This window comes from Pseudorca crassidens, chromosome 5, assembly GCF_039906515.1.
Source record: "Pseudorca crassidens isolate mPseCra1 chromosome 5, mPseCra1.hap1, whole genome shotgun sequence".
Taxonomy (NCBI): domain Eukaryota; kingdom Metazoa; phylum Chordata; class Mammalia; order Artiodactyla; family Delphinidae; genus Pseudorca; species Pseudorca crassidens.
This window is the reverse complement of record NC_090300.1, coordinates 16,572,151-16,599,696: the sequence shown is the minus strand read 5'-3', so window position 1 is coordinate 16,599,696 and position 27,546 is coordinate 16,572,151. Positions and strand designations below refer to the sequence as shown.

Sequence of the window (27,546 nt, the reverse complement as noted above, 5' to 3'; positions counted from 1 at the left end):
AGCTGGTCACAGAGAATCTCTTGGTGAAGGGAAATGCCCAGACATTTGGGGACCAGAAGCGTCAGAGCAAAGTGCTCTGTGTGAGGAGTAACAGGAGACACAGGCATGTGCCGTCCTGAGTGAGACACAGAGGCTGAGCGCTTTGCTGCACAGCCATGATGCCCGTGGCTCTGTCCCCACCATGCAGCCCTTCCCAAATTAGCAGAGGCTGAAGAGATGATTGCTAGTTCAATATTAGGCAGGGGGAGCCTCAGGGAGAATACAGACACAGATCAGTATTTGGTTCTATACATTTATGTTTGTTGATTTTAGGGAAAGATAATCCTCCATACACTCCCTGGATCAAACTAGGGCACAACTGAAGAATGCAATGCTGTACATGTAAAGCTCCTCTGGGAGCTCCAGAGCGAGGGAGTGAAGGGGCTGGAACCATGGAGAAGTGGGAGGAGGAGACAAGTGGAGGTCAAGCTGGACAGTAGGACAGTGAGGGGCAAAGCACAGGCGGCAGCTGTGGCTGGGGGACTTCTAAGAACAGGGATCCCTGATGTCTGGTGTTTACAGACCAGCCGGACTAGCCCAGATACCCCAACCCCACAGTGATCTGCAAATCATCGGTAGCGGAGACTTCACAGGAGTGTGAGTGGCTTGGGGGCAGCAGGGAAAGGAGGCAGGGGCTGGTGTTTGCAGGGGGGATGGTTCACATCCAAAAGAAGGGAATGGCCACAAGAGACAGAATGGAATACAGAAATCAGCAGAAACAGGAAATCAGAGCGACGATAACTGGGAGAAACATGTGCCTTCAAGAGTCTCCCCAAATACTAAGGAGGCCAGGATTTTGGAGGACTTGACACATCCAGGTGGTGCTGGGTCAGATTGATTGGAAAATGGCCAGGTACCTCCACCTCGGTGTCCACTGCTTCTGCAATGGCCGAGCCTGGATGTCCTCTGACCAGGTCCCTTAAAGAATGCTAATCAGATAGAGAGACACTACCCCACCGCAAGTCACCTGGGAAAGAGAGTGCATGTGTGTATATACATGTGTGCACGTGTGTGTGTAGGGGCATGGAGCATTCTTTGGACCTGGAGCTGCCTTCCCCTGCCTTCCCCTCCCCTTGGGCTCAGCCTTTGAGAGCTGAGGAGGGGAACGCAGAGAGAGGACTGCTGAGGGCTGAAGGGAATCATGCCTATGAATGGGTCCTTCCGGGACCTAACTTTTTCCCTCTTCCAACCACAGTACACATAAATGCTCCTGAATTACCGGACTAGGTCTTACCTGTCCGCAGAGGAGCCCACCTGTGGGGAGAAAAGCACGGAGACTTATCAGCTGTCCACCCGCGAGACCATTTCCCCTAAGGGCCTTACCGGCAGCCCTCACACCCACCTGGAAGAGAGCCTGTTTAGTTCTTCTGGGTGGCAGGAGGTAGGCGGGCAAGGGGACAGAGGCCTGACCCTCTTGGCCACGCCCCCATCAAAACAGACACCCCTTCCTCACCTGCCTCTTTCCCACCCACCATAACAGGGAGCAGGCAGGGAGGAAAAGCAGCTGTAACGGGGCCCTTTCCACTTCTCACAGCAAACAGGAAGCTCATCCCACCCTGGAATGCTGTCTTCCCTGGAGTAGAAGGCAGCAGCCTGGAGCGGGAAGACTAGGCAACCTGGGGTTCAAACTTACCCCCAGCACCTACAAGATGAGAGTCCTTGCAAAAGTAGCAACCTCTTGATGCCTGTTTCCTTGCCAGTAGAATTGGGATAGTAGTTGTGGGGATTCAGAATATGTCACCCCAAAACATGCCATTTGGGCATATTGATTATTTTGAATTAAAGGTACTTGAGAAGCAGCCAGTACAAGACACTCTGAATCTTCTGAAAGCAGGTGAATCTTCCATGTGAAAAGTACCCCCCCAGTGCTAGGAGGGTAGAAGGCACCCTCATCACCAGAAATAGGGAATTCATGGCCCAGAAACCTGTATAAACAAACCTGTTACTCCTTCACCAGTTCACTACCCCAAGCCCAAACCCCTTTTCTTGTCAATTCTTCACAAATGTATTATTTCTTTGTCTAAAATGTACAAAAGCTTCTTGCTTTCGTTACTTCTTTGAGTCTCATATTTTTATAGGGCTTCTGTACATAGGAAATTAAATTTGTTTTTCCCCTCTTAATCTGTTTTATGTCAATTTAACTGGTAGACCAGTCAAAGAATCTAGAAAAAAAGAAGGGAAGTTTTCCTCCCAACTCAGTCTTGTGCTCACAGCGGGGCTCTAAGAAGGAGATTGCAAACACAACACACTTGGAGCAGAGCTAGTGCTCAGCAGATGGCAGTTTACTTTTACTCTGGAAAACCCAAAGCCCTCCCCACCATTTACTCTTTCCCCCAAGTCAACTTGAAAAAGCAACAGGGGGCTCATCATGTGACCTGAAGGAAGGTCAGTATCTGCAAGCATCTGCCGTCAATCAGGCACAGGCTGTGGGCCTTCTTAAAACAAAACAGATGTGTGGGGATGAGACCAAGGAGCCCATCCTCCCAACCCCAACCTGTGGCCCCTGATTTTCTCAGAGTAAAGAGCTGAAAATGACAAAGGGTTTGATCAGGGTGGTGTATGGAGCCTGGAACAGAGCCCATCTCCATGCCCGCCCCCCCCACCCCCCCACCACTGTTGCCTTCTGGCTCTGATGAGCCTGGAGGGAAATTGGGAGAGAATGGAATGGGGTGCAAACCTCTGTGAGCTGGTCTTATTGTGTTACTGAGTCCAAGCTCACTCTGCTTGCCACACGACAGGCCAATAAATCAGAGACAAGGTGTTGTGGCAGAGAATAGCAACTTTATTCAGAAAGCTGGGCATCTGAGAATATGGCAGACTAATGTCCTAGAGTCTCATCTTATTGGGGTCTGGATGCCAGTTTCTTTCATAAAACGGGGTCAGGGGGAGGGTGGGTGAGGAAGTAAAATAAAAAGGCCATAAGTCTTCCAAAGTGTCTCCTGGCTTGGCCAGCCTGAGGGAGGGGATGTGTTAATTTCTTCTTTTCTGCAGCCATTCACAGGTGGGCAGGGTCAAGGTGTTTCCCTGTGAGCTGAACAAAGGCACTTTAGTTTAATATGCAAGCAGAGGGGCAGGATTCCCCGGGGCAGGCCATTATGTATGCTTACAGCTATAGAGAGCATCCTTTTAGTGATTATAGTAACAAAAGCAACAAAAAGCAAAGATAAAGTAAAAGAAACAGATCTAACATGGAGTCAGATCCTGTTCTTCCCTTCTACAACTGTCTACAATAACTGGGAGTGGGGGCAGGCACAAGGCCCTTCTCTCTTCCTTGAACCAGAGTCTCCTACAAAACAAAAGCCTTACACAGCTGCAGAAGGCAGTAAAGCTTGCTGTCTCCAGGGCACAAAGACTCATGTACCTGGAGGAAGGATGGAAGAAAAACTCTACCCCAGCTTAGGGCAGAAACCTGTCTTGTGGGAAGGGAGCTGCTGTACTGTGAAAACACTCAAGCAGCCCTGTGGAGAGGCTCCCATGAAGAATAACTGAGCCCTCTCCACCTCCCTCCCCCCCACCCCCTCCCTGTCCCAAGAACCAGAATCACCTTTCCAGATGCATGAGTAATCCACCTTAGAAGTGCCGCCCCAGTCAAGTCTTCAGCTGACAACTGACTTCAACCTCATTATAAACACCAAGTTAGAACCATTCAGCCAATTTGCTCCCAAATTCTTCACACACACAAACTGTTGAAGCCAAGCAGGACCCTGCAATTCCTTTCTGTGTCCCCCATTTCTCATGTGCAGGAAATAGGCTTCATTTAGCCTCCTTGACCTTCCCTGACTTCCAAAGGACAGATTTAAACAGTTGTTAATCAGGGAAGGGAGGGAATGCAGAGACAAGGGAGAAGCAGTCAAGAAACAGTAGTACAGACTTGGGGCAGGTCCTGGTTCCTCCTCAAGTAATATACATAAGGATACCTTTGAGTTCTTCTGCAGGAACTAAAACCTCCACCCAGGTGGAGGATGTTAACTTCAGGCTGAGCACAAGATTTCTGGAGCACCATCCTGTTACCTCACCACTGACCAATCAGAGGAAAGTCACACACCCTGTGGCCCTCAACCCAAATTTTGCCTGTAAAATTTTTTCCCAAAAAACCATCAGGGAGTTCAGGGTTTTTGAGCACAAGCCACCCATCCCCATGGCCCTGTAATAAAACTTACACTGCTCCAAATTCTGATGTTTCAGTTTGTTTGGCCTCACAGTGTAGCAGGCACATGAACCTGTGTTAGGTAACACTGTGAGACATAATAAATTATTACTTGTTTAAGCCACTAAGTTTTGGGGAGATTTGTTTAACAGTAATAGGAAACCAATACACGATTTTATACATCAGAATAACAAGTAAAATTTCATTTGAAGAATTCTGTTGTGTAAAAGAAAACAACAGCAAACAAAAAACTTTAGTATCCATGTAATCCAACCTTCTTAATTCATTAATTAGAAATAGAGCCAAGGAAGATAAAGATATGGTGACATAACTGAGTCAAGGCAAAACCAAACCAGCACACAACTTTGATGGCTACTTCATTCCATAGCATTCAACAAGATCAGATATTGAGAGAACAAGGTATTCAGAACTTGGTTTAGAGAAAAGACTGGTTTATCCAACCTGGTTGTTAAGGCAATTACCAAGATGTTCTTGAGGGAAGCTTAGATGCCTGGCCTTCAGGTTTAATCTGATAACAAGGTGAGACAGGAAGGGGTCAGGGAACAACATTTTAAAGAATGATATGGCCCAAGGACATGACATAAACTGGTTAGAACCAACTAGGTCCAAGATGGCGGATGAGTCAACTTCCACTAGACCTTGAGCCTCAGTATACCCTCATTGTAACACATCAGCACGCTAACTGACACACCCACAGGTGCCATGACAGTTCAAAGGTCAACCATAAAACGTCAAAAAGTGGGTGGTGGTCCAATTCCTGGAAATCCCCACCCCTTCCCCAAAATAGCTGGAATACTCCTCCCACTCATTAGCCTATGAAATTACCCACCCCTATAAAAATTGACAACCCCGTACCCTGGGTTCTCTCTCACCTTCTGAAATGACCCACACCCTGTCTATGGAGTGTGTATCTCCCTGAATAAACCTTCTTTCGCTTTACTTTGGCTCGCTCTTGAATTCTTTCCTGCATGAAGCCAAGAACCCACACTTGGCGGCTGTCCCAAGGATTCACCTGAGAATGACATGACAATCCTCTCGTGCCCCACTCTTTTTCATGCAAGAAAGGGTTGAGGTAACTGGCAAGACGTCACTGTTTATTGCTATCCTGAACATAAGGCATGATGAGTTGGAACTTTAAGTCTTTATTTAAAAAAAAAAATTTTATAAGCAAGTTTAAAACTCATCAATCCATTAACTAAAAACTTTGCTGCCCCAAACATGGCAAATTCCAAACACCAAATCAGTGATTTGCAACATAAATAAAGCAATCAGAATGATGAAAATAGAAGCCTTCCAGCAAAATCCACTTCTGAGAGCTGCTGCCAAAGGGAGAAGAAAAAACATTTTCAAGTTAAAATTTGGACTGAAATTGAGCTGAGAATAAGCTGAAAATTATCACCTCTCTCTGAAACCCAGTGGTTAATTACACTGTTTCACAGCAAGGTGCATACAGATGTAGCTGGGATAAAAGAAATAAATGTGCGTTCAGGGAGAATTCAAACCACAATTCTCTTGATGGTATGTTAGTCACTTCTTTTTCCTGAGCACAGGCCAGGCTGAAAATATTATGCTGACTTCCTTCCGTAGAGGTTGTGAAATTGCTAGAAAATGGCTGAGGACCTTTGTTCTGTCTCTTCAAATGACAAGTTCCCAGATCTCTCCTTTCAACACTCCCTGGTCACTGCTATTTATGTTCCCACCTGGAAGCATATGCAGTGTGTGGGACCGGTTCCAAAACTTGCTGGGGTTCTTGCTGTTTCCCTAGTCTGTGTGAGTAGCAAAGATGTGGAAGGTCCCACACGTGCAGGGGCTGGTGCTGCTGCACAGGTCTACATGGAAGCGCTTTCCTCTCTACTCAAAATATGATTTATATTATGATTTAATTTTTATATAAATGCATCTACTCACAGTCAAAGGCAGGTAGAATAGGGCTATTTAAATAATTAGAATGAGCAGAGTAGCTCATGTTGAAACGAAGCAGGACCCTGTGGGGTTCTCCCAGGTACAAATCCTTTCCATGTCCCCCACTTCTTGTTCATAGGAAACAGGTTTCATTCAGCCTCCTTGACCTTCCCTGAGTTCCAGACAGGGAAGGGAGGGGATGCAGAAGCAAAGGAGGAGCAGTCAAAACAAACAAAACTAAACAAAACAAAAAACAGTGCAGAGTAAAGCAGGGTCCTTGTTCCTCCTCAAGGGATATACATAACAATGTGTTTGAGTTCTGCTACAAGAACTAAAGCCCCCACCCAGGTGGAGGATGGTAACACCAGGCTGAGCACAAGATTCCTGGAGCACCACCCTGTTACCTCACCACCAACCAATCAGAAGGAAGTCACACACCCTATAGTCCTCATGCCAAATATTGCCCTTTAAAAACTCTTCCCCCACAAACCATCAAGGAGTTTGGGGCTTTTTGAGGACTAGCTGCCCACTGTCCTTGCTTGGCCCTGAAATAAACCTTTCTCTGCTCCAAACTCCAGCGTTTCAGTTGGTTTGGCCTCACTGTGCGTCAGGCACACAAACTGAGCTTGGGTTCGACAACAATATACAATGTGCCAAGGTGACGTATTTTGCAGTAGTGTGTCCTGACCCCACCATTAGTTTATTCTCTTCTTTATCATGGTTGATTGAAATGTATTATTATTATCATTGTTATTAATAGTTTTTAAATTTTCTTTTATCTTTACTGCTCATTGTTAATAAAGTTATGTAAATTTTTAGAACAATTGTCAAAATAGAAAATTATCCAGTTTCTTTCACAGATGTAGAAACTGGAAGATTTCAAGGCATGTCAGGTTTTCCTGTGCACTGAGCAATATTAAAGAATTATCACATCAGTATACTAAAAGCCATTCCTAGACCCAGTCACATACAATGAACATTCTATTAAGGGTTTGACTTTGTATGTGAGCCAAGGCCCACAAAGCTCTCCTAGGAAAACTGGCCTGCTGCCTGGCCCCAGCCTCACAGACAGAAAGGAAGGTCACTTCCTGGAAGGCCACGAAGCTGAGAAAGTTGAAAATTGAGAGGACCTCAAGAAGAGAGGAATTTACCAAATTGATAGGTTCTCTATGTTAAATCTGGTGGACATAGTGTCTTGGGTTTTGTTCCTCAAGCCTAGGAAAGAAAATAATAGAGACTTTATAAAGTCCAATTTGAGATTCCTAATCCATATAGTTGCCCAATACTATATGGCTCTAGATTTGAAAAGCAAACTTGAGGAAGCCTTTAGGGTTACTTAACGCTCTCCCTGCACCTCTTAAACTTTGCAGATTACTTATGATCCCAGTAGAGGAGACTGTCAAGAAAAATTATCCTAAACTTGAAAATAGGCCAAGATTATTGGGCATTCTTTCAGAGTAATGTTGGGAGTGTTCCTCTGACTGGCTTTCTATGGACCAGGTTATTTTATAGCTCTGTAGGGGTAGAGGCAAACTTACAGAAAATTGACGGCAGTGCAAATAATTTTTGCCCGAAAGCAATACAGTGGCTGCCTGACAAATGCTGATTTTGTCTGGTAGTAAGACAATTGATTTCCATCTGTAAAAATGATAACCTTCAAAGTTACTCTTTATTGTCTGTAGGATATTAACCAATTCTGCATCTCTGAACAAACTCATTTCAACATTTTCTTTGGTCTGACTCTTGTAAAACTCTGTTCTTCAAATTCTCATTTGAATTAGTTTTAACATTTTACTGGTTCCCTAATGAGTGGAATAAAATCTTTGACATGTTCATTTTATATTTTTATGAAGTCATGTATGCAACTTTTTGAGAAGTATTTTTCAGCACATGAAACCAAGCAGGATCCTGTGGGGCTCCTGGGCACAAAAGTTTTTCCATGTCCCCTGTTTCTTATTTGTAGGAAATAGGCTACATTCAGCTTCCTTGACCTTCTCTGAGTTCCAGAGGATAGATTCAAACAGTTGCTAATTAGGGAAGGGAGGGGATGCAGAGACAAGGGAGGAGCAGTCAAGAAACAATAGTTCAACCTTGTGGCAGGGTCCTGGTTCCTCCTCAAGGGATACACATCACACTATCTTTGAGCAGAACTAAAACCCCCAACAAATGGAAGATGATAAGTACTCAATGGAGCACTCTTTATTCCAGAGAGAAGGTCACAGTTCAATAGCCTTGACAACCACAGAAGCCCATCATGAGACCACCTGATGCCAGATGATCTCTAGATTGAAGGAATGCAGACCCTGCACGCACCCTGATCCCTATCAGCAACTCTGCCCATTGACTATAAGACTCCTCACAACCCCCCACCCCCACCCCAGGTTGAGACACACAGTTTTGAGGGCATTAGCCTGCTGTGGCCCCCTTTGCCTATCAAAGCAATAAAGCTATTCTTTTCTGCCTCACCCAGAACTCTGTCTCCGAGATTCAGTTCAGTGCTGGTGCATAGAGGCCGGGTTTCCTCATCAAACATGCGCTAAAAATATTCCAGCAGTTATAATATGCCTCCTTAGCCCAGTCTTAAGCTCCAGTTCACACTATGGAGCCAGATTAAGCTTCCCATTGTCCAGCTCTGACTCTATCACCCTCTTGTTCAAAACTCTTCAATAGCTCCCTCCTCTTGATACAAGAAGGTTCAAATACATTAGGTTGGTATCCCAGGCCTCTTACAATCATGCCCCAACCTCTCTAGATCTACCCTTGGCTTCAGGTAGACAGTAGGTACCTAATTAATGTGTGGTAACAAATGGATGACTGAACTCATTAATACCATTTACCTGAATGTAATGGCTTGCTTTCTGCTGTTAAGAATGAAAGCTGTCCCTTTCCCTTATTGGGCGTCCCACCTAAAGTATTTTTCATCTGGCTTCCCCCAGGAGCAGAGGCCAAGACAAGGTTTTAAGGATCAGTAGCTTGAGAGTTGATTTGAGAAAACTCCAGCAAATATGTAAAAAAGGTGGCCTGGGAAGAGAACAATGTGACAGAGGGTGTGTGATGAAGCCAGCTCCCATGGTATGTGACTGTGAAACAGAGCAGAACCCGTGCCCACACTCACAAGTGAAAAGGCCCCTCCATGTTTATAGAAGAGCTGAAGTCTCCCAGACCACTCTGAGTCACAAAGAGCAGGCTAAAGCAGCTAATGATTAGGACAATGGAGTCACAGACTCAGTGAGTGATGAATATTCCTGAGTTGTCTTACAGATACTGCAACTGCCACCAGAGGGAAAAAGCTAACTGCATGATGAACAGACTGCAGCCATGACATAAGCTTCTCCATCTTGAGCAGTACTGAATGTATGGCTAGCACAATTCTAAGAACTGGCCTTAGGAGAGTGGGATTAACACTATTGCTCATCATAATCTATATCTTTGTGGGCATCCAACTAATTGTAGTTTGTTCTGCCCATGTATGAAAATGGGCAACTACAACTGTCAGCAAAGAGATGCTACAGACCCATGTCAACATCTTCCACTCTAAGAACATGGTACCTTGTGTCATCATGAAGAAGTTACAGAAGATGGACATTAACCCATGATCCCATAGAAATGAAATGATGTTCTGAGAAGTGGGGATTTGTAAGCAGCTTTTGGCAGGAAAGACCACTTTGCAGGAAAGAGTTCTCTGCAGGAGGCCCCTTTTCTCTTGACACTAACCTTAAGCCAGGCACCCCCGTGATCTACTCATCTCTGGCTGAAGCACACCTTTCAAATCTTTTGACCACACAGTACTTTGCCTAACGTGTTGGTTCTTTCTGTAGAACAAAGAAGTCGAAATGAAGAATAAGTAACTAACAGATGACCTGATCTCTTCCCCAGCTTCCCCTTCAGTAAACTCATGAACAAACTGTGTGAAGAAGATAGTATCTAAAGAAAGACCACAAGCCTGCACACAGTGGGGGTTAGTGATGACTCTGACCCTCTATCTCAATGAGTAACTGAGATTACATCCCTGTTTACCTTTAGAAGCTTTCATGGCTGAGCAGAATCTTCAGAGGTGGTTTTGGGGGACCCTGTGTCCACCATCTCCCCAGATTACTGGCTTTCTGATTAAAGGCAACTTTCCTCTCTACCATCATCTGTGAGTATTGATTTTGTAAGGGGCAAGCAGTGGGACCCGATTCCATAACAAATGGAGCTCGCTTCTACTGAGGTGTCCTGGGGGGTAGAGCAGGACCCTCCTCAGAGCCGTCCCAACCAAGCAGTGAGGACAGTGTGTATTTATCTACTGATTCCCCATCTGTCATTGGTTGAGTGTTACTTCTGGGGACATTGTCTCCTGACACTTGCAGCTGCTCTGCACACGGGCCAAGCTGGCTCCCTCCTCCAGACAGAAATGCTCAGGGAGAGTCAAATTTCTTCCCAGTAAGCAGCCTTCAGAGCACCAACAGCCCAGGATGCAATCCTGCAGAGATTCCCAGCCAAGTAATTCAACTTGTTTCCTACAGATTAAGACAGGCTCCTCTCTCCTAACAACTCTCTATGTCAGAAGCTGAATTTTTTTCTGATTATATTCTACCACTACTGAGTTATATTACAGTCTTAGATTTAGGCATTATGGCTTTGGAATATATTGAAGGGTCTCAGGGGTCTGGACTCATCGTGTTTGGCCATAAAGGCAATTAGATGTCTGCAATTTTTTTATTAAGATTGTATAATGTGTCAATTACACGCAAGATGAGATTGTTTGGGACTCCTGCTTGCCTTTATGGCATCTCTTTTCCATACTTTTAATGTGCTCCCTTTGGGCTCTGTTTAGCATGCAGGTTACAGTGTGGGGAAGCAGAGGTGAGGGGAGGAGGCCAAATGCTGGGAATCTGAATCATCCTTGTTAAAAGATAATCTGCATGCACATGAGGAAGGAAAAAGGGGAGGCTCATATCTCTCTGCAGGAAGTTCTTGAAAACCAATCACAGACAGCTATCTGTTCACCTCTGGAAAGGAGGAGGGCCAGATGGAATGTGGGTAGCTTTGGGAACCAACTGAGTCATGAGAAATTTCAAATTGTGATAAAATTTAACCATAAACGTGCTCCAGTACAGGTGGAACAAGGCTTGTAACCAAGCAGGACACTGCGGGGCTTTCCTTGGACAGACCCCTCCCCGCATATCCTCTGTTGTAGCTCTTCTCTGAAGTACCCAGATAATAGTATTTGCTATATTTCCTGAGTTTTTCAGATCCTAAAAACCACCACCAAGAGGAAGAAATGAACTGCTTGATTATCATGAGCACAGAGCCCCCCGACCTACTGGCACCTAAGGATTGATAATGTTAACCCCTGTGACACTGCCCTGTTACCTCAAAATCAGCCAATCAGAGAATTATGCAGGAGTTGATCACACACCCTATGATCCCCCCTCCGTCACCTGGCCCTCAAAATGCTTTGCTGAAACGCTTCGGGGAGTTCAGGGTTTTGGGGGGCATGAGCCACACATTCTCTTCGCATGGCCCTGCAATAAACCTTTTTCTGCTCCAAACTCTGACGTTTTGGTTTGTTTGGCCTCACTGTGCATTGGGCACATGGACTTGTATTTGGTAACAGGCTGACTCCCAGTTCAGACTGCATAATTATACTTGAAGAAATGCTATAATCTGTGGATTTCTTACCCAAAAACTGGGTTTGTCTCTTGGTGGGTGTTGAGCCAAAAGACACAACCAGGCCAAAGATCAGGAGAAGGAAGGATTTATTACCTGCAGCAAATAAGGAGAACACCTGGGATCTTTCCCAAAGCAGTTTCTCCCCCAAACAGTAAACTTGGGGAAGTTTTAAGGTAAGGCTACAGGCATATTCATGAGGGGCTTGGGTGGTGTTTGCATATCCATGAAGGGCTTGAGCAGAGGAGAATTCAGCATAGAATTGGTGCAAAGGTCAACAGAGTCTAAGCTTTAGCTGATTGAAGTCAGAAAATGTCAGCGTCATCATCCCTTAGGTTCCAGTAGATCTGGTGGTTGAGCTTCAGACTAATCTTTACCATTGAAGTAGAACTGGGAGCCTTTTTACATGATTTGTTATCTTTGCTATTGTTACTCTCTTGCCTGATAACAGTCCTTCGTTTCTTTGTTCTTTTGTTCCCTTAAGATCATTAATTATTGAGACCTGTTCAAGGGCAAGCACTGTGGCCAGGCTTAGATCCCAAAATGGCTTCTCTTATGTCAAGAAAGTCATGCCTGGTTCTCCTTTCCCGGGGACCCCCTACAGTACCTACTTACAGATTTACACACCAAGCTGCCAGTCCTTCACCTCTTCCCTCTGCCTCTCACCCCGTTTCCAGCACACTCCTTACCGCCCTGGGTTCCAGTGTTCTTAGAGGCTTATTCAGATTTGCAGTTAGTTATACTCAAGAACAGTAGTTCTCAAATTGAGCTGCATCAAAATCACCTGGAAGTTTTGTTAAAACGCAGATTGCTGGGTCTGAACTCCAGAGTTGCTGATTCAATAGTTCTGGGGTAAATTTGCCTCTCAGGAAGTTCCCAGGTGATGCTGATATTGCTGGTCCAAAGGCCATACTTTGAAAACCACTGCTCTAGAAATAGTAGGTAATTGGACATGGGTCTTCAGCCCCAGAAGTCTACCCAGTCTTTACAGAATGATTGAAATCATCACATCCTTCAAAAGGCCCACAAATACCTCCCAGATCAGCTCTATGTTGAAACAAGCAGATCATCCCATTTTTGGGCTTCTGAATTTTAGGATTTACATCAGAAAGTCCTCAACAATGATCCCACCCACAATCATCTACATTCTTGCTTCTCCACAAAGTTTGTGGATTGTTCCTAAAACCCCATATGCAATCTTTTCATTAAAGCTTTCACTCCTAAAAGGCCAAGTATCTACTCAGTGTGAATATGACTGTTCTACAGATGGGAAAAGAGGAAAGATCCCATGAACATAGGAATCTGCTAAATGTAATGGAATTTGGGTCGTCCGTCTCCTGGCTGAATGCAAGTTTCACTCTGGTTCCCTCAGCGTTTGGTGACTTCAAGGACAGCCTTTGGCCCACAATCCAAAGAAAGTAGCACCTGTGAGAACTAGAGCCCTACCTCCCAATTTTGGCATTTGGTATGAAAATCAGCATCTTTTGGCTTTTTTTTTTTTTTTGTATGAAAATCAACAGCTACCAGTGGATTCTTGCCCCTAAAGGTGGGGACTAGAGCTCTTTAATCCAGCACCACAGCACAGACAGAGAGCCCACCAGCAAGTCCCCTGAAGCTGCTTTGACAAGGACTTGGGGACAGGTCCTGGAATCCCAGTGCCCAAACTGAGCTACAGACATTGAGCTGGGATCCACAGGGACAGGGCTGCTGTGAGAAGGGGTAAGCCCATCCTCTGAGCCGAGGATTTCCCATCTATTCACTGGATGACTTAGAATAAGCCACCGATTTCTCTGAATTAGTGTCCTCATCTGTAGTGATAACACAGCCTGTGTTTACTGAGAGCTGGACTATGGGCCAGGTGCTATGCTAGTCCTTGTCGACCAAAAAAGAACCCACAGAAGGCTGCAAACAAGAGTTTTTTTAGGGTTGTAAGAATTGCAGTTTGGGGGCCTCCCTGGTGGCACAGTGGTTAAGAATCTGCCTGCCAATGCAGGGGACACGGGTTCGAGCCCTGGTATGGGAAGATCCCACATGCCATGGACCAACTAAGCCTGAGTGCCACAACTACTGATCCTGCACTCTAGAGCCCGCGAGCCACAGCTACTGAGCCCGAATGCCACAACTACTGAAGCCTGCGTGCCTAGAGCCCATGATCCGCAACAAGAGAAGCCACCGCAACGAGAAGCCCACGCACCGCAATGAAGAGTAGCCCCCGTTCGCTGCAACTATAGAAAGCCCGCGTGCAGCAACGAAGACCCAACGCAGCCAAAAATAAACAAATAAATAAAATTAAAAAAAAAAAAGAATTGCAATTTGGGAGGTGTACCAATTCCAATAGCAACTCAAATGTGCTCCAAGGGAAATGGTGTAAGGAACGAACGGCACCAAGAAACGGAGGAGAGCTTAAACAAACTTTATTTGGGAACGCTCCCGGGAGAGGATCCCTGGTCCGAGAGAAAGGGGCCAAAGAAGTCGCGCCTGGGCGAGGGTTTGGGCAGAATTTATAGGGGAAGAAGGGAAAGGGGTGTGGCGAATCCGGGAAGGCGCAGGGTATTCCTTATTTGGTGGTCTTTTCGGGTATCGTGGCAATATCTGGTGCCGGTCGCATCAGTCTTGGGACCGTTAGTCCCGCCCCTCGAAAGGCGGGAAGGCTGGGCGGGGTGGAAAGTCCCCAGGTCAGTTCCTGGAATTGGGTGCTCCGGAAAGTCTCCAGGTCAGTTTCTGGAACTGGGTGCTTCGGAAAGTTTCGGTCTGATGCAACCTGTGAGTCTGATTGCGTTCCCCTGCCTCGGGCCAGTTGGCCTTACAAATAGAGAATAGCAGGTGTTTGTAAAGACAACAGACTGAGACAGAGAAGTTACATAGGTTGTTTTACAGAACTACAACGCGTGCCAGCAGACATTCAGATACTTAACTTGGCAGCAGATTGCTTGCTGAGCTGCAGTTTCTAGGGAGTAAAGAAAATGAGTTCTAGGTGGCCTGTGGATGCCTGGGTCAAAAGTTTATATTATATCTGGGTGGAGGTATGTTAAGTTCCCTCTCCCTACTGCCTTCCTGGCTCCAGGGTAGATCCCTTTGACATAAGTGACTGCATTTTATTATTTATAGTCCACATCCTTTATCACATTAATTCTTCCTGAGAACTCTATGCAATGGGTATTATTATTACCCCATTTTACAGATGAGGACACTGAGGCATGAACTGGCTACATAATTGGCCCAAGTACCTAAGTGGTGAAAGATTCAAGCTCAGTTCTATGTGGCTCTAAACCATCCTTTCCCTAGTGTGGTCTCATCTAATCTCATGATTTTGAGCCCCATCTACTAGCTAATGACTCTCAAATTTATACCTTCAACTCCAATAAGTATCTCCAAAACTGAACTCTTGATCCAACCTTGACCATCTCAAAAGTGGTGATGGATAGAAACAGACTGAATACGAAATAGTTTGGAGGCAAAAGCAACACAATTCTACCATTAGTCCCTGGCCAAGAGTGCAAAAAAGTTCTCACATAATTACTGGAATTTTTCGTGGTCAGGGAGTGATAGGATTAGGACAGTCTTTCCCTTAAATCCCATTAGAATGCAAATCTCCCAAACAAAGATAGCATTACCTCAATCAGTATCAAACCTTATCACCTTTATGTGACTAATTTGACTGAGACCTGACCGGAGGCATGTGCAGAGGAATAGCAAATGCCCAGGGCGGGACTCCCCAGCCCAAGGGCCCACCTGGCCTGGCAGGTAAAGTGAGTGAGTGAGGCCGCCCCGCTTTCAGAGGATAACCTGCAGCCCCTGCTGTTGCCTTGTTAACCAAGGCATGCTGCTTCTCCAGTCCAGCCCCTCCCTAGCACGGGACAGTATTGCTGGAGCTTCCAGTTTTCTGAGATGGAGCATGGACTGCAGGTTATTAAAGTGTGAGAATGCTCAATTTTTAAACATTGGAACTAATTTATACTGGGGAGGGGGGGCTCTGAGGGGAAAAAAAGAAAAATAAGGTCAACCCTTGCAGTAATTTTGGAATTTCTAGACTAGTATGTTTAGACGTTAACTCGTTCGATTCTTACATTAATCCTGTGAGGTTAAGTGGGAGTGTTCCCATTCTGCAGATGAGAAAACCGAGCCTCACAGGGCATGGAACTTGCTGCAAATTAGTCTGAGGTCTTGGGCCTGAATTTCTATATCTGTAAAATGAGGAAGAGGAGGTTTCTGAGCGCCCTGAAGTTGGGTGCGGAGGTCTGCACAAGTTAACACGTGTGTATTTTTCTCAGAAAAGGATGCATAATAAGCTTCATCATATTCTCAAAGGGGTCCCAGACGCAAACAGCTTGAGTATCACCATCCCAGAGAGGATACAGATGAGGAATTTATAGAAGAAGCCTGTCAGTTGTCCAATAAACATGAAAAACTGCTCAGCTTCTCTGCAGTCAGGGAAATGCATGTGAAAGAAAGGGGCTTATTTCAAAGGTAAGCCGTGAGGATCCAAGGACCCAAGGTGGTGCAGTGAAGCTGCAAATGGCTCATTCAATCAGTTATGGCTCCTTTTGTGGTCGTGCCTGTCCTGCTTGATGTCTGTGGTCATTCTTGCGCTAATCATGCCAAGTGCCCAATGGCTTCACAATTTCTGTGCACCAACCTTCAAGGAACAACTATAAAGCTCAATGTATCAGGATATTATTCAAGGCCAATTCTGGCTGTTTGAAAATATTTTGTATCTTTTGAATCATTTTATAACATCCTACCCTCCTCTCTACTGCAAAAGGATTTTCAGTAATAACTACAAAATGAAACTGATGATAACAATGATCAGAAGGGAAATGAAGACAGTAAATTTTTCTGTTATTGAATTGCATGTGCATAATTATGTCAGTAAATAAATTTTTAAATAAGTATTACATTACAACGGATAAAAGATGATTCACATTTTAAAATTATATAAATGCAATTTTTGAAAAAGAAAAACTTACCTATGCCATCTCAGTGATGAAATAACATTATAGTTCTTGTGTTTGAGCCTTAACTTTTGCAAATGTCAATGATTTGGTCCAAATTTGCATATTCATGTTAAATAGAATAGCCAGATTTGCCTACCTATCTCTTCGCTAACAGTTCATGGAAGACAGGTTTTTTTTGTTGTTTGTTGTTTTTTTTTTAAGAAGATGTTGGGGGTAGGAGTTTATTACTTAATTTATTTATTTTTGCTGTGTTGGGTCTTCGTTTCTGTGCTAGAGCTTTCTCTAGTTGTGGCATGCGGGGGCTGCTATTCATCGCGGTGCGCGGGCCTCTCACTATCGCGGCCTCTTGTTGCGGAGCACAGGCTCCAGATGCGCAGCCTCAGTAGTTGTGGCTCACGGGACTAGTTGCTCCACGGCATGTGGGATCCTCCCACACCAGGGCTCGAACCCGTGTCCCCTGCATTAGCAAGCAGATTCTCAACCACTGCGCCACCAGGGAAGCCCGAAGACAGTTTTTATTAATTTTAATTCTGAAAGTTTTCTTTCACTCGAAGTAAGTTATTCAAATCATTAAGAAAAGTCTTAAACGGACTTTTACCCACTTCCCTGGTTGCACAGTGGGTAAGACTCTGCGCTCCCAATGCAGGGGGCCCGGGTTCGATCCCGGCTCACAGAAGTAGATCCCACATGCAAGCCGCAACTAAGAGTTTGTATGCCACAACTAAGGAGCCCACCTCCAGCACCTAAGGAGCCTGCCTGCCGCAACTAAGAGACCCAGCGCAACCAAATAAGTAAATAAATAAAAAGAGAGGCACCTAGTTCTCAAAAAAAGAAGTCTTAAACATAAAGATAAATTTAACCGATTCATAAAAACCTCAATTTATAATGAATGTCAGAAATGCATCATTTTCCACATCTTTGTTTCTTCAGGATTGTTCTCAGCAGTCTTCATATGTCTCTGTAGCTCAAACATTTCCACTGAAATGTTTTCACCAGAAGATTCATCATAAATTTCTATTACATTTAGTAAAATCCCTGAAGATTTTCCTCTTACACTGAATTTAGAGAAAATGACTAAATAGTGAACACTGAAATTATTTGATCCATTGCTTTAGAATGAGTGTCTTCTTCCTGGTGAAAACTATCCAGGTGTTCAAAGACTGTCCTTTTGATTTCTTCTGGCAATAGAAGACCAGCACCTTTTGTCATGTTTCCTGGAGTTCTTCTTCAAAATTTGACTCTGTTTTCCACGGAATTGCCTATTTCCTTACTTTTTTGCAGTTGTTGTATTATTCCTGGCTTTCTCCACAGTTTCTGTGCACTGACCTTCAAGGAACAATGATAAAGCTTGGCGCTTCACAATACGTGATTCAAGCCTGATTCTATTTGAAAAAGTTGTTGTGTACTTTAATCTCCAAACAGAAAAATTACATCCAACTCTCCTGGTTTATTATGAATCTCCAGTGTAAACACGAGTGTGTGGTACCATAGGGACTGGAGACACAAGCCACACCTGAAGTGAGCTAGAATTATTGAAAAACATTATAATTCACTTTTAAACAAATATGTGTGGCTGAGTTTGTGTGCATTGGAGGCCAGTTGTATAGCTGGGACTCGAAGCTTACACATATTATTAAAACTCAACAGTACCCACAGCAATAGCTTAGAATGTAGGCCAAAAAAAGATTTTTAAAAAATTTATTTTACTGAAGTATAGTTGATTTACAATGTTGTGTTAATTTCTGTTGTACAGCAAAGTGACTCAGTTATACATATATATATTCTTTTTCATATTCTTTTCCATTATGGTTTATCACAGGATATTGAATATAGTTTCCTGTACTATACAGTAGGACCTTGTTAGTTATCCATTCCATATATAATAGTTTGCATCTGCTAATCCCAAGCTCCCAATCCACCCTCCCTCACCCCCTCCCCTTTGGCAACCACAAGTCTGTTCTCTATGTCTGTGAGTCTGTTTCTGTTTCTGTTTCATAGATATGGTCATTTGTGTCATACTTTACATTCCACAAATAAGTGATATCATATGGTATTTGTCTTTCTCCTTCTGACTTACTTCACTTAGTATGATAATCTCTAGTTCCATTCATGTTGCTGCAAATGGCATTATTTCATTCTTTTTTATGGCTGAGTAGTATTCCATTGTATATATGTACCACATCTTTATCCATTCATCTGTCAATAGACATTCAGGTTGCTTCCAAGTGTTGGCTATTGTAAATAGTGCTGCTATGAACATAGGGTTGCATGTATATTTTCGAATTAGAGTTTTCTCCAGATATATGCCCAGGAGTGGGATTGCTGGATCATATGGCAACTCTACTTTTAGTTTTTTTGAGGAACCTCCATACTGTTCTCCATAGTGACTGTATCAATTTACATTCCCACAAACAGCAACAAAAGATTTTTGAGGGGTGGAGTACGTTATCACTGACATTGTTAGAATGGCCTACATGTGGTGATGGATAAAAGCAAACTGACATTGTTTGCAATCTTTTATTGCTTTTACCTTGGGCACCTGCTCTCACCAGGGTCGGTTTGCCACTGTAGAGAGACACCACTTTTCAATCATAATTCTGGAAAAATCTAGACGTGTGACAGCACCTAATGCTGGACCAAGATGTGGAGTGTCTGGGGGCAGTGAGTTAGAAGGGGAAGGGAGAAGGCAGAATATACTCACTCATTGCAGGAGAAAATGGGGATCAGTCTCACCTTTGGGCTAGAAGCTGGTAATATCTATGAAAATTAAACATAAACATGCCTTTCAATCTAATCATCCTACTCCTGGGAAAGAGGCTGAAGGTACCTCAAAATATTGTTATATCTGAACCGTGGAATTCCACAAGGCCACTAACAAGAATAAGTAAGAACTGGATTGGCTGACTCAGAAGTATTTCCACGATGTTTTATTAATGGAAAAAAGCAAATGTTTACCAACTACAAGTCCTTCTACGTGTGATATGAAATTTTCCATGAGGGTAAGAGCCCAGGGGAAGGCCCGGAAGGTCTCCTACCCACCTGGCTTATCCCGACAAGAGAGGGGAGGGGTCAAAGCAAGAAAAAATAAGCCGTAGATAAGAGAAAATAACTAAAGAGTCCCACAGTAAAAACAGCATGCAAAATACTCCAGTTATATAAAATTACATGTATTTGTTCACTGTCCCAGAGAACTATGAAAAAAAGGCCAAATTACTCAGGGCTGCCGGTCAGAACTTTCTATGATGATGGAAACGTGTTCTATTCATGCTGTGCTATCCAAACCAGTAGCCAAGAGACGCATGTGGCTACTGAGCGCGTGAAATGTGGTTATTGTGACCGAGGAACCAAATCTTTAATTTATTTAATTTTAATTAAACTTAAGTAGCTAGTACAGCTATAGACAATGGTTTACTATAAGCAGTACTGTTGCTTTATTTTCTTTTTTCTACTCTTTATAGTGTTTGAATGGTTCTGTGATGAACAGTTATTATGTAATCAGTAAAATAAATAAATAAATAAAATTTAAAACATGTAGAGAAGCAATATGTGTGGTGATTAAGAGCTCAGATTTAGATCCAGAGAGCCTGGTTCAAATCATAGCCTTGTTACTTCATTGCTTATAATTTGGAGCAAATGCCAAATAAATAATTTTTTTTTTTAAAGGGACTTCCCTGGTGGTCCAGTGGTTAAGACTCCATGCTCCCAATGCAGGTGCGGGGGGGGTCTGGCTTTGATCCCTGGTTGGGGAACTAGATCCCACATGCTGCAACAAAGATCCCACATGTCCCAACTAAGACCTGGCGCAGCCAAATAAATACATACATACATATATACATAAATATTTTAAAAAATAATAATTTGGGAAAAATTACTTAGCCTCAAATTGCTTTCTTTACTATGCTTCAGTCTCCTCACCAGTAAAAGGGGCATAATCATAGTATCCGTGTCATGGGGTTACTGTGAGGATGAAGTGAGTCTGTACATGAGAAACTCTTAGACCAGTTCGTGGCACGTGGTGTTTGATGAGTATTTGCAAATACAAATATTACCAAGGGTTTAGTTGCAAGTGATAGGAGACTCTGGCTAAAGAATTTACTCATTGGATACCTGTGGGCTCCCAGAAATGTTGAGATGTCTGGAGGACCAGGTTTCAAGCCCAGAGGGCAGACCCCCAAGTGATGCCTCACTGCTGTTCCAATGCCAGCATATGTTGTCAGGGGCCACTGCTTCCCTTCGATTCCCGAGTGCAAGTCCTGTCAAGTGTATCAGGTTGGCACAGCTTAGATCACCAGTTCAGGCTGAAGCCCTGGCTGGAGGGAGTCTGGGCAGGCGAGTACTCTACCTGCTAACTCAGCCTCTGTCGGGGGAGGGGGAGGCTCCACGATGGGAGGGCTCCCCTCAGATTCAAAACACTTCCTGTGCTGGGAAGACCAAAATAAAGATAAAAAAATACTACAAATGTTATTTTAGTTAGGGAAAGGCTGGGGAGGGGGGGAAACGAAAGAAAAAAAGTTTTTTCCTCAATGTTCTGTTAGTTTTATTCAAAGAATTATTTTTAGAAAAACAGTTCATTAATAGAGAAACATTGAAGGTTTAGAATGGGGGAGGAATAAATTAGGAGTTTGGGATTAACATATACACACCACAATATATAAAATAGATAACCAACAAGGACCTACTGTATAGCACAGGGAACAGTACTCAATATTTTGTAATAACCTATAAGGGAAAAGAATCTGAAAAAGCATATATATATATATAAAAAACTGAATATATATATAACTGAATCACTTTGCTGTACACCTGAAACTAACACAACACTGTAAATCAACTATACTTCAATTTTAAAAAAAGGATAGGAAAATTAAAAAAAAGATTTCATGAATTTTTAAGCTAGAATTTGAGTCTTTTTTTCTCTTTTCGTTTTTTTTGAATTTTATTTTATTTATTTTTTATACAGCAGGTTCTTATTAGTTATCTATTTTATACATATTAGTGTATACATGTCAAGCCCAATCTCCCAGTTCATGCCACCACCACCACCCCTATCCCCTGGCATAGAATTTGAGTCTTGAAAGATGTTTTCTTGCTTGAGGCAGAAGATCCAAGCAAAACACTTGGACCCCCAGGCTAGCTCAGCTACTTTGCTTTGCCCCAGGGTTAGAAATTTGGGTAACCTTGATAATCAGGTTAATCATTAAGATCTGTCCCAGCTCTTGGATTCTAAAAGTACCTCCTCCTTTCTCTCCTGGGGCCCTTATTCTTTTCAGAGGTGAGACAAAGATATTCCAGTAGGTGAAAACTGCTTCTCCCCATGTTTGTGCTGTACCATCTATACAAAAAGCCACCCTGATGGGACATTCTGAGAATTGTGGGTTTGAGGACACATAAAGCCCTGGGTGGTGAGTGCCCAAGGTCACTGGAACCAGGGGTTCTGCTGTCCACGATCATCTGATACCACTTCACTAGGAGCCAACACTTCTAGCTGTGTGACCTTTGGGCTCATCCCTTCACCTTGGTCCTGTCTTAGTTTCCTGGTCTATAGAATGAGGGCCATGATAATAGAATGTACTTCATGAGGTTGTTAGCAGATTGCATGACTATGTATGAAGTGCTTAGAGCAGTGCCTGGCATATATCACGTGCTATAAAAGTGTTTTGGTGGGTAAATAAAATTTATTTTGGACCTACTCCTTTTTCAAGATATTTAAAAATTTTTAGTTCCAATAAAAAAGACTGACCTTCAATAAAGGGGAAATGTTGAGTTTGGATTTGGATATGACATATTTTAAATGCCTACAAGATAGCCTCTTGAGGATGTCTGCCTACATACATTGTAAACTGAATCTGGAATTCTGTTGATATCTCTGAATCTCAAGTTTGGACATTTATGCAACTAGAAGTAGAAGGCCTCTGAAGAATAGATAGAGTGAGAGCTGTTATGCATTAAGATGTGTAGATACTGGGACTTCCCTGGTGGTCCACTGGTTAAGACTCTGTGCTTCCACTGCAGGGGGCATGGCTTAGATCCCTGGCCAGGGAACTAAGATGCCATGTGGCACAGCCAAAAAAAAAAGACGAGTAGATAAGGAGTTTATTATTAGTATTTGTGAAAAAACAAAGAAATGAGATTGCTCCTAGGCTGATCTCATTCTTTTTTGATTTATACTTGTTATTGTTATGATCCTAAAATTTCCTTAGAAGAAGACCAATAAAAGTCTCATTTTCTGCCATCAGCTTCCAGGTAAAGTGTTTATCTCTTCAGAAACTGCAGATCCCTTAAGCCATCTGTAAAAGGAAACAGCGTCAATTCCACCAGTCCCCAAAGGACAACCTTTGAGCAGAAATACTGCCCACGGGGTCTGGTTTATTGAAAGGGAACGTCTCCTGCCTCCACGGCACCCACTTGCTGCTGAGCATCTGCTTCTCAACTTTTTGAGAATTCAGTGGAAGGGATGGGAAGAAAACAAAGAGATGGTTGATTATTTAGGAGCCAAGACCTCTCCATTACTTGAATTTATCTGAAAGGCAAGTGTTCTCTATGGCAGGGGATGAACAACACTTTGTCTCCAAAATTAAAGTAGGTCGGTGGTGGAGCTTTCCTTATTTTGTCTTTTTCCAGGCTCTTACCAGAGAAAGAGAAGCCCTTGTTCAAATTCATGTGTTCTATTCCACGTATGTAATAAAGGTTCATGAATGTGTCTAAGGCATTCAGTTTGCATCCCAAAGTATTTTTCCAGAGGTGCTTGGAATCCTGCTCACAGCACCCTAATTTTTCCCATGGCTAGTATCTTTAGGATTAGTTATTCTGGCTAAAGAAAGTGCACACAGGTTTCTTTCTTTTTATTTTTTTCCCTGTCTTACTTTGGATCTTCCTTCTCTTAAGTAGTATCATAAAATGGTAGTCTAGGTGAAAAAGCTGGTTAAATTGGTGACATTAGTGGATGTGGAATAAGCCTTTTTTTTTTTTCCTTCTTCTTCTCTTGTTTATTCCTTCTGCAGTTGCACCAATCATGTTTTCTTTCCATGTAAGCAAGGGAAAAAAAAGTAGTGAAAAGTGGAAAAGTAGGAGAGCATATTCCACAGGACTGAAGGAAGGTATGGGTATAAAATACCTTGGAGATGAGAAAAAAGATAAAATCCTCATGGAGGTGCCGGGGATCGAACCCGGGGCCTCATACATGCAAAGCATGGGCTCTACCACTGAGCTACACCCCCAAGTGACAGTTGCCTCTTTTTTCGGTATGTTAGGAAATATACCTATTTTCTGTATTCTTTGGCAAAGCTACTTCCTTTTGTCAGAAAATTTATTCTGTTAACTCCATTATTTCTACAATTTTTAAATTAGACTATTTTTGGTGGATGGCTATGCTCAAGAATAGTAAATTCTAAACCCAAATTGTTACCATTCCTGCTCTTAGTTTCTTCTCAGCCAGGTCAGTCCTCTCCAAGACCTTCTCACCTGGACCAAAAGACTATGACAGAGTAGATGGAAGCGTACAAAACAAAGAAACCAGCTCACTTGAAATTATCACCAGGAAACAGAAAACTGATTCCACATTAACAAAAATTAATCCATTTCTCAGAATCTTTGAATATTATTCAAGAACGAATGAAAAGAAGAGAAAAAATAAGGGACTCTAAGAAATTAAAAAAAAATTTTTCTGTCATTTTCTGAGCTGTGTCAGAGGAGCAGAGAGACTTTCCAATGAATCCCCATCATTTCTCTTCTGTCTCTCTCCTCCTACCATCCCACACCACCAGGAATTGGATGCAAGCACCATACATGGAAGACATTCCTAACTTTTTGGGTGGATAAGTATATTGGACAATGAGAGAGCAACACTTTTGAAGTCTGAAATGTTCTAAAAATGGATTGAAAACAATCTCAGTTTTGAAAAATGAGTGTCAGGGCAGCTCACCCCTAAGGTGCTGAAATAGCTCAGTTGGGAGAGCATTAGACTGAAGATCAAAAGGTCCCTGGTTCAATCCCGGGTTTCAGCAGGTTAAGTGTTTTAGTCAGCATCCATGAGGAGGAGCAATTCTGGTAACCCCTACCAGAAAGGTCTACCTTTGCATCCTTGAAACTTCAATCATTTTGTTGTTTTGTTTTTTCGGCCATGCCACACGGCAGTGGAAGCTGCCAGTGGAATCTTAACCACTGGACCACCAGGGAAGTCCTGAAACTCCCATCTTTGAATTTGGGTCTTGTGATTGATGTCCGATGAGCTTGGCACATGAACAAAGGAAATGTCTGGCATTCACTGCTTCTCCCATGTGTGTGCAGCGATTGCAATGTCCAATGAATTTTGATGTGCAAGATAAAGGTGAATAGTAAAATTCATTCTTATAATTAAAAAAAAAAAAAAGACTGCCCTTACTGATCTCACCAGAATTCCCACAGCAATTATTATATGGATGAGTAGTAGGACAGGGTTCTTACTTCTCCTCACCATTGGCATTTTTTCCTCTCCTTACACATGGTAGGGTGAAGAATTTGCATAATAGATCCTGCAAGTTATTCTAAACAAGGTTGCCCATTTTAGCAAAGGAAAGATGTGTTTGGCTTGGAGATGCTTGTGATAGGCCTGAATAATGGCATCCAAAAGATGTCTACACATTAATTCCCAGAACTGTGAATATGTTACCTTATATGGCAGGTGTGATTAAGTTAAGGACATTGAGATATGGAGATTATCCTGGATTATCCTGGTGGGCCCTGTATAATCACCAGGATCTTTATAAGAGGCCGGTGGGAGGTCAGAGAGGAAAGATGCTACATATGGCTGGCTTTGAAGATGAAGGGAGGGACCATGAGTCAAAGAATGGAGGCAGGCTTTAGAAGCTGTTAAATGCAAGGAAACAGATTCTCCTCTGAAGCCTCCAGAAGAAATGCAGCCTTGATTTTAGACTTCTGATTTCCAGAACTACAAAATAGTAATTTTGTTTTGCTTAAAGCCACTAACTTTGCACTAATTTGCTACAGTAGCAAAAGGAAAAGAACACAATGCTCTATACCAAAGACTTTCTCCAGGTGGAACATGGAAAGTTTAGAGGACTTGACCTTGCAGAAGATGCCTAGAATGAACCATAGCATAAGTAGACAGCACTTTTTTTTAAAGAAAGATTTGGCATCATCCTCTGGACTCTGTTTCATGATCAACTAAGAACGAGATCATTTGCCATCTGGTCATGAGTTGTACCTTGCAGGTGTTTCCAAACATAGCAGCGAATTTTTTCCTTAGAACATACTTGAAAAGTTCCCATTTTTCTCTTGTGTCATTCCTTCCATTGTTTTTGTTGTCTGTTCCCTAAATCTTTTATTTACATTTTTACATATTTATATAATAGTGTATCACAAGCCTTCTGTGATCAGGCATGGCCAAAGCATTCACATGCATTCATTCATTTAATCTCCACAATAACCTTTGGAAGTATTTACTGCAGTTATACCCATTTTACACATGAGAAAACCAAGGCATGGAGAGAATAAGAAACTTTCCCAAAGTGACACAGCTTTACAGTGAGCCATGGTTCAAAACCAGGTCATGAGCCTAACTGCTCATAACAATGAACTTCCTCAGGGCCAAGACCCAGTGTTATTCTTGTTTTTACCTCCCTGACTCCCACCCTGCCATGCCTAGCCCATTTATTGAGCTCCTGTTATTGCTAGCACTGTGGTAAACACTTCCACATATATGACTTCACATCATCTCTACTAGAACCTCAAGCGTCTTGTCCAAGGCCCTACAAATACTAAAGTGGAAGAACTTTCCAAACGACTATGCTGAGTTACAGACCTGAGAGCACTGGAGTTGGGGCCAAAAGCCTGATTGGAGCCTTAGCTCTTCCACTTACTACCAGCAGTGCAACTTGTGCCACTCTCTTCATCATTTGGGTATCTGTTACTTCACCTCTAAAATGGGGGTGATGAAACCTACCCTGCAGGCATTTTAAGCTCCTCCTGGGTGGGGCTGATGGCACATCATAGCTGGGAGACAGAGCTGGCTCCCCAAAAGGCAGCAGCAGGTGCCTGAGGCTGGCTGATGGAGCAGAGCGCTGGAGGGCACTCAACCCTTTCCCCAGTGAAGTTCAGCTCTGGTCCTCCTTCCTTGCCTTCTCCAAAAGGAGCCACCATCCAGCTGGAGATGTTAGAGATTACTTCCTCCCTGGGAGCAGTGCCGCGTCACCTGCCCCAACTCCCATACGATTCATTCACTATGTGCAAATGCTGTTTCTCCCCCCCCACCACCCCACAGTCAGGGTCTTGTTGCCACAGGCATTGGCAGCAGCTTACAGAGCCTCACTGTCACGTGGGGATGGGAGGAAGAGGCTAATGCCCTACCTGACCCTTTCCTTCACCATGGTTCCAAACACCTTTCCAGGCACTGAAGAAAATTTGAAGGCAAAAGGGCTATGGGAACTTTATGCATGAGATGAGGGAGAGGGTCCCAGTGTCTGGGAAATAGACATACCACCAGTTTCTACTACTTCTGCAACCCAAGGATAAGGAAGAAAGGAAGCAGCCCAGAGCAAATTCCAACCTCAACTCCAAGAACCAGGAAAGATTTTCAGCCACCTCACAAATTATTTAAAACATAATTCAGGAGAGACCGGCCAAGATGGCGGAGTGGAAACAACTTGAGCTCACCTCCTCTCATGGGCACACCAAAATCACAATTATCTGCAGAACAACCATGAAACGATGAAAACAACCAGAACTTACCAGAAAAGATCTTCTACAGCAAAACACAAGGAAGGAACCACAAGGACGTGGGTAGGAGGCACAGACTCACAGTACAGTCAAGTCCGGTACCCCCAGGCACCAAAT

The 27,546-nt window shown here is 43.3% G+C and overlaps 1 long non-coding RNA gene and 2 other non-coding genes across 3 annotated transcripts; 1 reads left to right on the top strand and 2 right to left on the bottom strand.

The window, feature by feature from the left end:
• Window positions 1–2,811: 2,811 nt before the first annotated feature.
• Window positions 2,812–10,342, bottom strand: LOC137224368 (uncharacterized). The gene is made up of 3 exons (XR_010943319.1): window positions 10,127–10,342; window positions 4,649–4,715; window positions 2,812–3,070 (listed from the first exon to the last, which is right to left on the bottom strand). It is a non-coding gene; the product is annotated as an uncharacterized lncRNA (long non-coding RNA).
• A 13,519-nt stretch (window positions 10,343–23,861) lies between these two features.
• Window positions 23,862–23,933, bottom strand: TRNAA-UGC (transfer RNA alanine (anticodon UGC)). The gene has a single exon. It is a non-coding gene; the product is annotated as a tRNA-Ala (tRNA).
• Window positions 23,934–24,646: 713 nt separating this feature from the next.
• Window positions 24,647–24,719, top strand: TRNAF-GAA (transfer RNA phenylalanine (anticodon GAA)). The gene has a single exon. It is a non-coding gene; the product is annotated as a tRNA-Phe (tRNA).
• The last annotated feature ends 2,827 nt before the right edge of the window (window positions 24,720–27,546 follow it).